This window comes from Bubalus bubalis, chromosome 4, assembly GCF_019923935.1.
Source record: "Bubalus bubalis isolate 160015118507 breed Murrah chromosome 4, NDDB_SH_1, whole genome shotgun sequence".
Lineage (NCBI taxonomy): Eukaryota > Metazoa > Chordata > Mammalia > Artiodactyla > Bovidae > Bubalus > Bubalus bubalis.
Genome location: NC_059160.1, coordinates 9,372,259 through 9,384,641, shown reverse-complemented (window position 1 = coordinate 9,384,641; position 12,383 = coordinate 9,372,259).

Sequence of the window (12,383 nt, the reverse complement as noted above, 5' to 3'; positions counted from 1 at the left end):
ACAGAGGAGACTGGTGGGCTACAGTCAATGGGGTCCCAAAGAATCGGACACGATTGAGCGACTAACACAACACAAAATGTGAACAGAATAAATATTTCCACACTGCTTACCAAAAAAAAAAAAAAAAATACTCTTTAAGTGATAGAGCTTGGAAATAAAGGGATGAACAAAGAGACAAAGGGATGAACAAAAAGATATCAGGCAAATTAAATTTTATACAATTAAAAAGTTTTAAAAATAACAGCTAAAAAAGAAAGCTGAGTGCCAAAGAACTGATGCTTTTGAACTGTGGTATTGGAGAAGACTCTTGAGAATCCCTTGCACTGCAAGGAGATCCAATCAGTCAATCCTAAAGGAAATCAGTCCTGAATATTCATTGGAAGGACTGATGCTGAAACTCTAATACTTTGGCCATCTGATGCAAAGAACTGACTCACTGGAAAAGACCCTGATGCTGGGGAAGATTGAAGGCAGGAGGAGAAGGGGATGACAGAGGATGAGATGGCTGGATGGCATCACTGATGCAATGGACATGAGTTTGAGTAAGCTCCAGGAGTTGGTGATGGACAGGGAAGCCTGGCGTGCTGCAGTCCATGGGGTCGCAAAGAGTTGGACATGACTGAGTGACTGAACTGACTGAATCTTTATTAGAAATGAATTGGTGTAGAGCTCTGTTCTCCAACCCTGTTGTTCAGGCTTTACTTTTTTTAAAAAATTCATTTGTTTGGTTTTCGGTCCTTAGTTGTGACCTGCGGAATCTTCTTATTTGCGGCATGTGAACGCTTGGTTGCAGCGTGTGGGATCTAGTTCTCCAACCAAGGGTCAAGCCCGGGCCCCCTGCATTGGGAATGTGGAGTCTTAGCCACTGGATCGAGGAAGTCCCCAGTTTTAAAGTTTTTGATTAATTAATTGTTGGCTGCACTGGGTCTTCATTGCTGTGGGCGGGCTTTCTTTGGTAGTTGCAGCAAGTGGAGCTACTCTTCAGTGTACACAGGTTTCTCTTTGCAGTGACTTCCGTTGCAGAGCACAGACACAGATGCACAGGCCTCAGTAATTGCAGCTCACAGGCTAAGTTGCTCCGAGGCAAGTGGGATCTTCCTGGACCAAGGATCGAACCTGTGTCCCCTGCATTGGCAGGTGGATTCTTAACCTCTGGACCTCTAGGGAAGTCCCAAATTTAAGTTTTAAAGGGAAGCAAGAGTGGCACTATTACACTAGGTGGAGTCTAAGGTTCAGTTGGTTAAAGGGGGACTAAATACAGTAACAAACGAACAATTAAAGAATAAAATGTAACAATTATAAATTGTATGTACCAAATAACATAGCAGCCAGCTACATAAAGGAAAAATAATTGTAAACCCTAGTTGAGTTGGAGTGGCAATGCTTATACCCCAGGGGATGGATCACGGTTGGCCTAAGTCTGCTCAGCAGTACGAGAACGATGAACTTTCAGATGTTTCCCCCTCAGTCAGTCTCTCCCATCTGGAAGCTTCCATAAGCCTCTTATCCATCTCCATCAGAGGGCGGACAGACTGAAAACCACAATCACAGAAAACTAACCAATCTAATCTCATGGACCACAGCCTTGTCTAACTCAATGAAACTGTGAGCCATGCCGTGTAGGGCCACCCAAGATAGACGGGTCATGGTGCAGAGGTCTGACAGAATGTGGTCCACTGGAGAAAGGAATGGTAAACCACTTCAGTATTCTTGCCTTGAGAACCCCATGAACAGTATGAAAAGGCAAAAAGATAGGACACTGAAAGATGAATTCCCCAGGTCAGTAGGTGCCCAATATGCTACTGGAGATCAGTGGAGAAATAATTCCAGAAAGAATGAGGGGATGGAGCCAAAGCAAAAACAATACCCAGTTGTGGATGTGACTGGTGATGGAAGCAAGGTCCGATGCTGTAAAGAGCAATATTGCATAGGAACCTGGAATGTTAGGTCCATGAATCAAGGCAAATTGGAAGTGGTCAAACAGGAGTGAACATTGACATTGACATTCTAGGAATCAGTGAATTAAAATGGACTGGAATGGGTGAATTTAACTCAGATGGCAATTATATCTACTACTGTGGGCAAGAATCCCTTAGAAGAAATGGAGTAGCCATCATAGTCAACAAAAGAGTCCGAAATGCAGTACTTGGATGCAATCTCAAAAAACGACAGAATGATCTCTGTTCATTTCCAAGGCAAATCATTCAATATCACAGCAATCCAAGTCTATGCCCCAACCAATAACGCTGAAGAAGCTGAAGTTGAATGGTTCTATGAAGACCTACAAGACCTTCTAGAATTAACACCCAAAAAAGATGTCCTTTTCTTTATAGGGGACTGGAATGCAAAAGTAGGAAGTCAAGAAACACCTGAAGTAACAGACAAATTTGGCCTTGGAGTACAGAATGAAGCAGGGCAAAGGCTAATAGAGTTTTGCCAAGAAAACGCACTGGTCATAGCAAACACCCTCTTCCAACAACACAAGAGAAGACTCTACACATGGACATCACCAGATGGTCAACACCAAAATCAGATTGATTATATTCTTTGCAGCCAAAGATGGAGAAGCTCTATACAGTCAGCAAAAACAAGACCGGGAGCTGACTGTGGCTCGGATCGTAAACTCCTTGTTGCCAAATTCAGACTTAAATTGAAGAAAGTAGGGAAAACCTCTAGACCATTCAGGTGTGACCTAAATCAAATCCCTAATGATTATACAGTGGAAGTGAGAAATAGATTTAAGGGACTAGATCTGATAGAGTCCCTGATGAACTATGGATGGAGGTTCACGACATTGTACAGGAGACAGGGATCAAGACCATCCCCATGGACAAGAAATGCAAAAAAGCAAAATGGCTGTCTGAGGAGGCCTTACAAATAGCTGTGAAAAGAAGAGAAGCAAAAAGTAAAGGAGAAAAGGAAAGATATACCCATTTGAATGCAGAGTTCCAAAGAATGGCAAGGAGAAATAAGAAAGCCTTCCTCAGTGATCAATGCAAAAAAATAGAGGAAAACAATAGAATGGGAAAGACTAGAGATCTCTTCAAGAAAATTAGAGATACCAAGGGAACGTTTCATGCAAAGATGGGCACAATAAAGGACAGAAATTGTAGGGACCTAACAGAAGCAGAAGATATTAAGAAGAGCTGGCAAGAATACACAGAAGAACTGTACAAAAAAGATCTTCATGACCCAGATAATCATGATGGTGTGATCACTCACCTAGAGCCAGACATCGTGGAATGTGAAGTCAAGTGGGCCTTAGAAAGCATCACTATGAACAAAGCTAGTGGAGGTGATGGAATTCCAGTTGAGCTGTTTTTAATCCTAAAAGATGATGCTGTGAAAGTGCTGCACTCAAGATGCCAGCAAATTTGGAAAATTCAGCAGAGGCCACAGGACTGGAAAAGGTCAGTTTTCATTCCAGTCCCTAAGAAAGGCATTGCCAAAGAATGCTCAAAGTACCACACAATTGCACTCATGTCATTTCAGTTCAGTCGCTCATTTATCTCTGACTCTTTGTGACCCCATGAACCACAGCACACCAGGCCTCCCTGTCCACCACTGACTCCCGGAGTTTACCCAAACTCATGTCCATTGAGTCAGTGATGCCATCCAACCATCTCATTCTCTATCGAGCCCTTCTCCTCCTGCCCCCAATCCCTCCCCGCATCAGAGTCTTTTCACATGAGTCAGCTCTTCGCATGAGGTGGCCAAAGTATTGGAGTTTCAGCTTCAACATCAGCCCTTCCAATGAACACCCAGGACTGATCTCCTTTAGGATGGACTGGTTGGATCTCCTTGCAGTCCAAGGACTCTCAAGAGTCTTCTCCAACACCACAGTTCAAAAGCATCAATTCTTTGGCACTCAGCTTTCTTTATAGTCCAGCTCTCACATCCATACATGACTACTGGAAAAACCATAGCCTTGACTAGACGGATCTTTGTTGACAAAGTAATGTCTTTGCTTTTGAATATGCTGTCTAGGTTGGTCATAACTTTCCTTCCAAGGAGTAAGCGTCTTTTAATTTCATGGCTGCAATCACCATCTGCAGTGATTTTGGAGCCCAGAAAAATAAAGTCAGCCAGTGTTTCCACTGTTTCCCCATCTATCTGCCATGAAGTGATGGGACCAGATGCCATGATCTTAGTTTTCTGAATATTGAGCTTTAAGCCAAGTTTTTCACTCTCCTCTTTCACTTTCATCAAGAAGCTTTTTAGTTCTTCTTTACTTTCTGCCATAAGAGTGGTGTCAACTGCATATCTGAGGTTGTTGATATTTCTCCCGGCAATCTTGATTCCAGCTTGTGCTTCTTCCAGCCCAGTGTTTCTCATGATGTACTCTGCATATAAGTGAAATAAGCAGGGTGACAATATACAGCCTTGACGTACTCCTTTTCCTATTTGTAACCAGTCTGTTGTTCCATGTCCAGTTCTAACTGTTGCTTCCTGACCTGCATACAGGCTTCTCAAGAGGCAGGTCAGGTGGTCTGGTATTCCCATCTCTTTCAGAATTTTCCAGTGCAGGGGGCCAGGTCTTGGTCCCTGGTCAGGAAGCCGGTTTCCACAGGCTGCAACTAAAGATCCCACGTGCTGCAGCTAAGACTCAATACAGCCAAATAAATAACTTTTTTAAAAAAAGAAACAGAAATTAAGGAAACAATCCCATTTACCATCACATCAAAAAGAATAAAATACTTAGGAATGAATCTACCTAAGGATGCAAAAGACAGATACTTGGAAAACTGTTAAGACACTGATTGAAGCTGAAACTCCAGTACTTTGGCCACCTGATTTGGAGAGCTGACTCATTGGAAAAGACCCTGGTGCTGGGAAAGATTGAGGGCAGGAGGAGGAGGGGATGACAGAGGATGAGATGGCTAGATGGCATCACCGACTCAATGGACATGACTTTGGGTAAACTCTGGGAGTTGGTGATGGACAGGGAGGCCTGGCGTGCTGCTATCCCTGGGGTCGCAAACAGTCGGACACAACTGAGCGACTGAACTGAAGACAGTGATGAAAGAAACTGAAGATGACACAAACGGAAAGATATACAGTGTTCTTGGTAATACTGTTAAAATGAGCACGCTACTCAAGGCAATCTACAGATTCAATGCAATCGCTATCAAAATACCATGGGCATTTTTTTTAATAAAAATACAATGAATAATTTTAAAATTTGTGTGGAAATACAAAAGACTCTGAATAGCCCAAACAAGAGTCTGCCTTCCAATGCAGAGTTCAATCCTTGGTCAGGGAACTAAGAGCCTACATGCCTTGGGGCAACTAAGCCAGCACAGCAACTCGAAAGTCAGTGAGTCTGCATTCACGGCAGCCTGTGCTCCACAGCTACAGAAGGTCTTGCACTGCAGCAAGAGATGCCTGGGTGCCACCACAAAAACCCAGTACAGCCAAGATTCAGAGAAAAGACAGAGACAGAAAGCTTTTAATAATAAATGTGAAATATGTATGCACCAAGTTGAGCAGTATCCGCCCAAATTAATATTCTTCCCAGGACCTCAGAATGTTGTCCTTATTTGGAAATAGAGTCATTGCAGAGATAATTATGTATGGTCAGATCACACCAAAGCAGGGTGGACCTTTCATCTAACACTACTTGTAGTCCTTTAGGAAGAGGAAAGACACAGACTTGCATGGAGAATTTCATGTGGGGACAGAGGTGGAGGCTGGAGTAATGATCTACAAGCCCAGGAATGCCAAGGGGTATCAGCACAGCATGAGAAAAAGGCCCCACCTGGAGAAGCCATGGGAAGGAGTCTTTCCTAGCGTCTTCATCGGATTCTTTACTCCTGCGCCACCTGGGAAGCCCAATCACTAGCTTATCAGACCACTATTTGTAGATACTTACATCGGACTGGTTTCCAAGGCTGCCATAAAAAAGTACCGCCAATGGGGTGACTTTGAGCAACAGAAATGTATCCTTTTACACTTCTGGAGAGCGGAAGTCTGGAATCAAGGTGCGGGCACAAATTAGTGATAACTAATTTAGAAATATTTGTGTGTGTCTGGTATGGGGGATGCTATTCACAACTGTGATAAAATTTATGGAATGCCTAGGGTGAGTCTGAAGATGAGATATGTGGTGGTTTAGCTGCTAAGTCAGCTCTGACTCTTGTGACTCCATGCACTGTAATCCGCCAGGCTCCTCTGTCCATGAGATTTCCCAAGCAAGAAGGCTGCAGTGGGTTGCCATTTCCTACTCCAGCAGATCTTCCCGACCCAGGGATGGAACCCTTGTCTTCTGCATTGCAACTGGATTCTCTACTGCTGAGCCACCAGGGAAACCCAAGAAGAAATATGTACACTTTATGAACAGAATTGCAACAGTATAATAAAGGACATAAAATAGAGCTACATGAAGTGAAGAAACATTTAATGTTCCCAGGGAAAATATTTTACTTTTCCTTCTCTTCTATAAATTCAAAAGAGTATTAACAAAGAGTTCATTTGAAATTCTCACATAATTTGACAAATCCAATTCTTTTTTTTTTTTTTTTTGACAAATCCAATTCTAAACTCAATATGGAAAGAGAAAAATCTGCAGGAAGAGCCAAAATGATTCTGAAAAAGAACAATAATGCTGTGGAAAGCGGAATTGCCTTGTCAGACATTTAAAAACTTTGAACATATTAAATGTCAAACATACCCTAAAGCTATAGCAGCCAACTAGGTTAAAACTGGCCCAAACTGATAAATTTTGAGCTTTCGAGCAAGTTGTGATAATAATGGATGACGGTCATTGAATAAAATAGGGAACCATGAATCCATACTAATATAAATAAATGTTAATCACTACATTGAATGTGTGATGAGGAATTGGATTTTCCATTGTTTCAAATTACAGGCAGACTTCGTTTAATTGCATTCCCCTTTTTTGCGTTTCACAGGCACTGCATTTTTTACAAACTGAAGGTCTGTGGTAACCTGCGTGGAGCAAGTCTACAAGCAGTGTTTTTCTTACAATATTTGCTCGCTTCGTGTCTCTGTGTCCCATGTCAGCAATACTTTCAATATTTCAAAGGTTTTCATTATTATTTTGTTTGTTATGGTGATCTGTGATCTTTTTTCTTATTATTTTTAAAATCTATTTTTAATTGGAGGATAATTGCTTTACCATGTTGTGTTGGTTTCTGGTCGGTGATCTTTGACATTACCATTTTAATTTGCTTTTATTGTTTTGTAGTTTTAAGCTAAAGTGTGTACTTAAATTTTGTTTTGGCAGCACCATGCGGCATGCGGGATCTTAGGTCCGAGCCCCCTGCAAGCGGAAGTGTAATCTTAGCCACTTGACCGCCAGGGAATTCCCAAGGTATGTACATTCTTAAAAAACATAATGTTACCACACACTTAGTAGCCTACAGGGTAGTGTAAACAAAACCCTTATATGGCCTAGGAAACCAAAATATTCTTGCGACTTGCTTTATTTCAGTATTCATTCTATTGTGGTAGTCTGAAACCAAATCTGTAATATCTCCAAGGCATGCGTGAACCTTTCCCAGAAATGGTTATTAATTTCAAAGCAAAAGAAGTAACTTCACAGTGGACAAGCCTGGCAGGCGCCTTCTTAATCAAATAAACTGGACAACATGAGGAATGGCACTCGGATGGGGTACCATGACAACACAGGTCACTTTTGTGATGTTCCTGCTGCAGATGCAAGACCTGAACCTAATCACAAGTGATGAAATAAAATTTATATAATAGGGCGGGACGAGAAAAATTAAAATTTTCTCTGTGTGTGTGTGTTTGTTTGGGCCTCCGCCTTCCCTCCCTAACTTGCAATATGCATCTGCACTACACATTAACCAGAGTTTCTCAAAGAAAGGAGTGCCTGCTCAACCATAAAGATCAACTTTTCCCCTTTCTTCAGACGCTGGCAACGTAACTTCTTAAAGAACAGCACTCTTTCCCGGCTCTGCAGGGGGTCATGGTGACTCACTGCTCACTTTGTCCAGGCTCACTTGGATTTATGTATCCTCAGTGAACTTTATGTGAAATAGCACTGTGTCCCTTTGACGTAGGATCCTTTGTCTTAAAAATGTAAACAACTCTGCCCTTGACTTCTAATTAACAGGCAGAATAATTCTAAGAGCTTTCTGTGACTCTGTTCCCCAGGTTAAAATCCTCTGTTTGGCTCAATTAAAATTCCCCCCTTTTCTTCTTAACTTGAGGGTTAACTGAATTTTCATAGACATGTGTGAAAGTCGCTCAGTCATGTCTGACTCTTTGCAACCCCATGGATTATACAGTCCATGGGATTCTCCAGGCCAGAATACTGGAGTGGGTAGCCTTTCCCTTCTCCAGGGGATCTTCCCAACCCAGGGATTGAACCCAGGTCTCCCGCATTGCAGGTGGATTCTTTACCAGTTGAGTCACCAGGGAAGCCCCGAGGAAACATCAGAGGAGCCCAAATTCAGGGACACACTTTAGAGCGCTCACTTACCTGTCATGGGTCATACAGCACCCCTTGCTGTGGGCAGCTGGGGAGGGGAACTGAGGAAATAAACCTTTTGTTGGATAGTTGCCATTTCCTCTTATCCAAAATGATGAAGTTTCTATTAGCAGGAAGATGAATTGGGTGTCCATAGGCAACTGTTATGATTTATGTCCCCCCTTAATACTCACTTTGGAACTGCTATATTTAAAATGGATAACCAACAAGGACCTGTTGTATACCACGTGGAACTCTGCTCAATGTTATGTGGCAGCCTGGATGGGAGGGGAGTTTGGGAGAGAATGGATACATGTATATGTATGGACCAGAGATCAAATTGCCAACATCCATTGGATCATCGAAATAGCAAGAGAGTTCCAGAAAAACATCTACTTCTTCTTTATTGACTATGCCAAAGCCTTTGACTGTGTGCATCACAACAAACTGTGGGAAATTCTGAAAGAGATGGGAATAGTAGACCACCTGACCTGCCTCTTGAGAAATCTGTATGCAGGTCAAGAAGAAACAGTTAGAACTGAACATGGAACAACAGACTGGTTCCAAATTGGGAAAGGAGTATGTCCAGGTTGTATATTGTCACTCTGCTTATTTAACTTATATGCAGAGCACATCATGAGAAAGGCTGGGCTGGATGAAGCACAAGCTGCAGTCAAGATTGCAGAGAGAAATATCAATAACCTCAGATATGCAGATGACACCACTCTTATGGCAGAAAGTGAAGAAGAACTAAAGAGCCTCTTGATGAAAGAGAAAGAGGAGAGTGAAAAAGTTGGCTTAAAATTCAACATTCAAAAAATTAAGATCATGTCATCTGGTCCCATCACTTCATGGCAAATAGATGGGCAAACTGGAAACAATGAGAGACTTTATTTTGGGGGGCTCCAAAATTGCTGCAGATGGTGACTGTAGCCATGAAATTAAAAGATGTTTGCTCCTTGGAAGAAAAGCTATGACCAACCTAGACAGCATGTTAGAAAGCAGAGACATTACTTTGCCAAAAAGGTCCATCTAGTCAAAGCTATGGTTTTTTCAGTAGTCATGTACGGGTGTGAGAGACTGTAAAGAAAGCTGAGTGCCGAAGAATTGATGCTTTTGAACTGTGGTGTTGGAGAAGACTCTTGAGAGTCCCTTGGAATGCAAGGAGATCCAACCAGTCCATCCTAAAGGAAATCAGTCCTGAATATTCATTGGAAGACTGATGCTGAAGCTGAAACTCCAATACTTTGGCCACCTGATGCAAAGAACTGACTCATTGGAAAAGATCCTGATGCTGGGAAAGATTGAAGGCAGGAGGAGAAGGGGACGACAGAGGATGAGACAGTTGGATAGCGTCATCGACCTGATGGACGTGAGTTTGAGTGCATTTCGGGAGTTGGTGATGGACAGGGAAGTCTGGCATGCTGCAGTCCATGGGGTCGCAAAGAGTCGGACACGACTGAGTGACTGAGCTGAGCTGATATGTGTGGGTGAGTCCCTTCACTGTTCAACTGAAACTATCACAACACTGTCAATCAGTTAGGCTCCAATACAAAATAAAAAGTTTTTTTTTAATAAAATACAAATTAAAAAAATCATGTTGGAGATCTAACCCCCAGGATCTCAGAATGTGACTGCATTTGGAGTAAGAAACTTTAAAGGGGAGATTAAGTTACATGAGGTCATAGGGGTAAACCCTACTTCAGTATGAGTCCTTTTAAGAGGGGACAGACCCACACAGAAGGAAGGCCGCGTGAAGACACGGGGAGAAGATGGCCGTCTACAAGCCAAAGAGAGAAGCCTCAGGAGAAACAGCTCTTTCAACTCCGAGACCTCAAGCTCCTAGCCTGTAGAAGTGTGAGGTCCTGCTCCAGTTCCTACCTCACCCCTGCCTGTGGTCCTTTGTTCTGGTGGCCTTGGGACACTGATACAGAGACTAGGAGTGTCAGCTTCAGCGGGGTGCAAGGTTGTGGAGGGCAGGGTCTTGAGAGACTCAGCCCAGCCAGGCCTGTCTTCAGCAAGAAGTGGGTACAGGGCTTCCCTGGTGGCTCAGTGGTAAAGAATCTTCCCGCCAATGCAGGAGACACAGGTTCGAGCCTTGACCTGGGAAGATCCCATGTATCGAAGAGTAAACCCGTGGGCCACAACTCTTGACCTGTGCTGTAGAGCCCGGGAACTGCAACTACTGAAGGCCTTGCACCCTAGATACGGCCCCCCGCTCCGCAGCACGAGAAGCCACCGCAGTGAGAAACTCAGGCACCGAAACTAGAGAGAAGCCCGCAGGGCAACATAGGACCAGCACAGCTAATAAATAAATCCATTAATTAACTAAAAAAAAAAGAAGTGGGTAGAAGCTCCAGAAGGTGGGGGTGGGGAGCTTTAAGGCCATTGTTGGTGTTCAGTAGCTAGGCTGTGTGCAACTCTTTTCGACCCCACGGACTGCAGGATGCCAGGCCTCCCTGTCCCTCACTATCTCCCGGAGTTTGCCCAAGTTCATGTCCATTGAATCGGTGATGCCACCCAACCACCTCTTCCTGTGTCACCCTCTTCTCCTTCTGCCTTCAATCTTTCCCAGCATCAGGATCTTTTCCAGTGAGTCGGCTCTTTGCCTTAGGTGGCCAAAGTATTGGAGAGGGAAGTAAGATTGGAGCTTCAGCTTCAGTATCAGTCCTTCCAATGAATATTCATGCTTGATTTCCTTTAGGATGGACTGGTTTGATCTCCTTGCTGTCCAAGGGACTCTCAAGAGTCTTCTCCAGCACCACAGTTCCAAAGCATCGATTCTTCAACCAGCAGCCTTCTTTATGGTCCAACTCTCACGTCCGTACATGACTGCATTGAAGCCCTAATGCTGGGAGCTGATGTTTCTTCCCCTTTCAAGGACAGCTGGGGACCTTCAGAAAGTCGGGAAGGCTGCTGGTTGCCTGTTCCCAGGCCAGGGCCCTCTCCCTCACTTTCTGCGGGTCCTCTTCTCCCCTTTATGTGGTAGCTGGCCTTGTGGGTCTCCACGAGGCTTCTCAAGGTCAGTGGCCTCCTTTCCTCTGCTGTCTTCTCCCCTCCTGTTCCCGGGCTCCATCAGACCCTTGTCTTTCCTCCCACTTGCTTTAAACCCTTCCTCTTTTCCAGGTTTTGTCTTCCTTCTCGACTTGCCTTCTTTCTTGTTCTTCAGCTTTTCCTTTTTAACTTGTTTTTTTCCTTTTGGGCTGAGGTATACAGGATTCTACTTCCCCAACCAGGGATTTAACCCATGCCCCCCGCGGTGTGCTACGTCACTCACTCATGTCTGACTCGTTGTGACCCCATGGACAGTAGTCCACCAGCCTCCTCTGTCCATGGGATTATCCAGGCAAGAATACTGGAGTGGGTTTCCATGCCCTCCTCTAGGGGATCTTCCCGGCCCAGGTATAGAACCAGCATCTCTTATGTCTCCTGCATTGGCAGGCGGGTTCTTAACCACTAGCACCGCCTGGGAAGCCCGTTGGTAGTGGACACAGCTCTCTACGACCTGGCTAGGTGCACCTGAATAGCTAACCACACCCTGTTTGTCCCACCCATGAAAATGAGCACAGTAATGATGCCACCGCAGCAGGCTGTATTCAGGTAACACACCTGAGTGTCAGGCTGCGAATTCATACCAGAGTCCTATGCGACTTTTCTTGGGGACCCATAATCAGAGTCAAGGCTCAGAGCTGAGGGCAGAGCCTGCTGAGTCCCCTACGCTCTAACTGGAGTTTTCAAGGAGCTGCCAGGGCAGAGACCAGACTCCCACGGGTCAGGAACTAAGAAGCAGCTGGAACTCACCCACATGCTGCCTTCTCGCCTCCTCCAAACCAACCCTGACCTTGGCCCCCTCTCCATCACCCCTGTGGCTTTATCTACTGTTGAGGCGATCCGAGCGTGGGTTGGAAAAGAATTTCCAGACACAGAG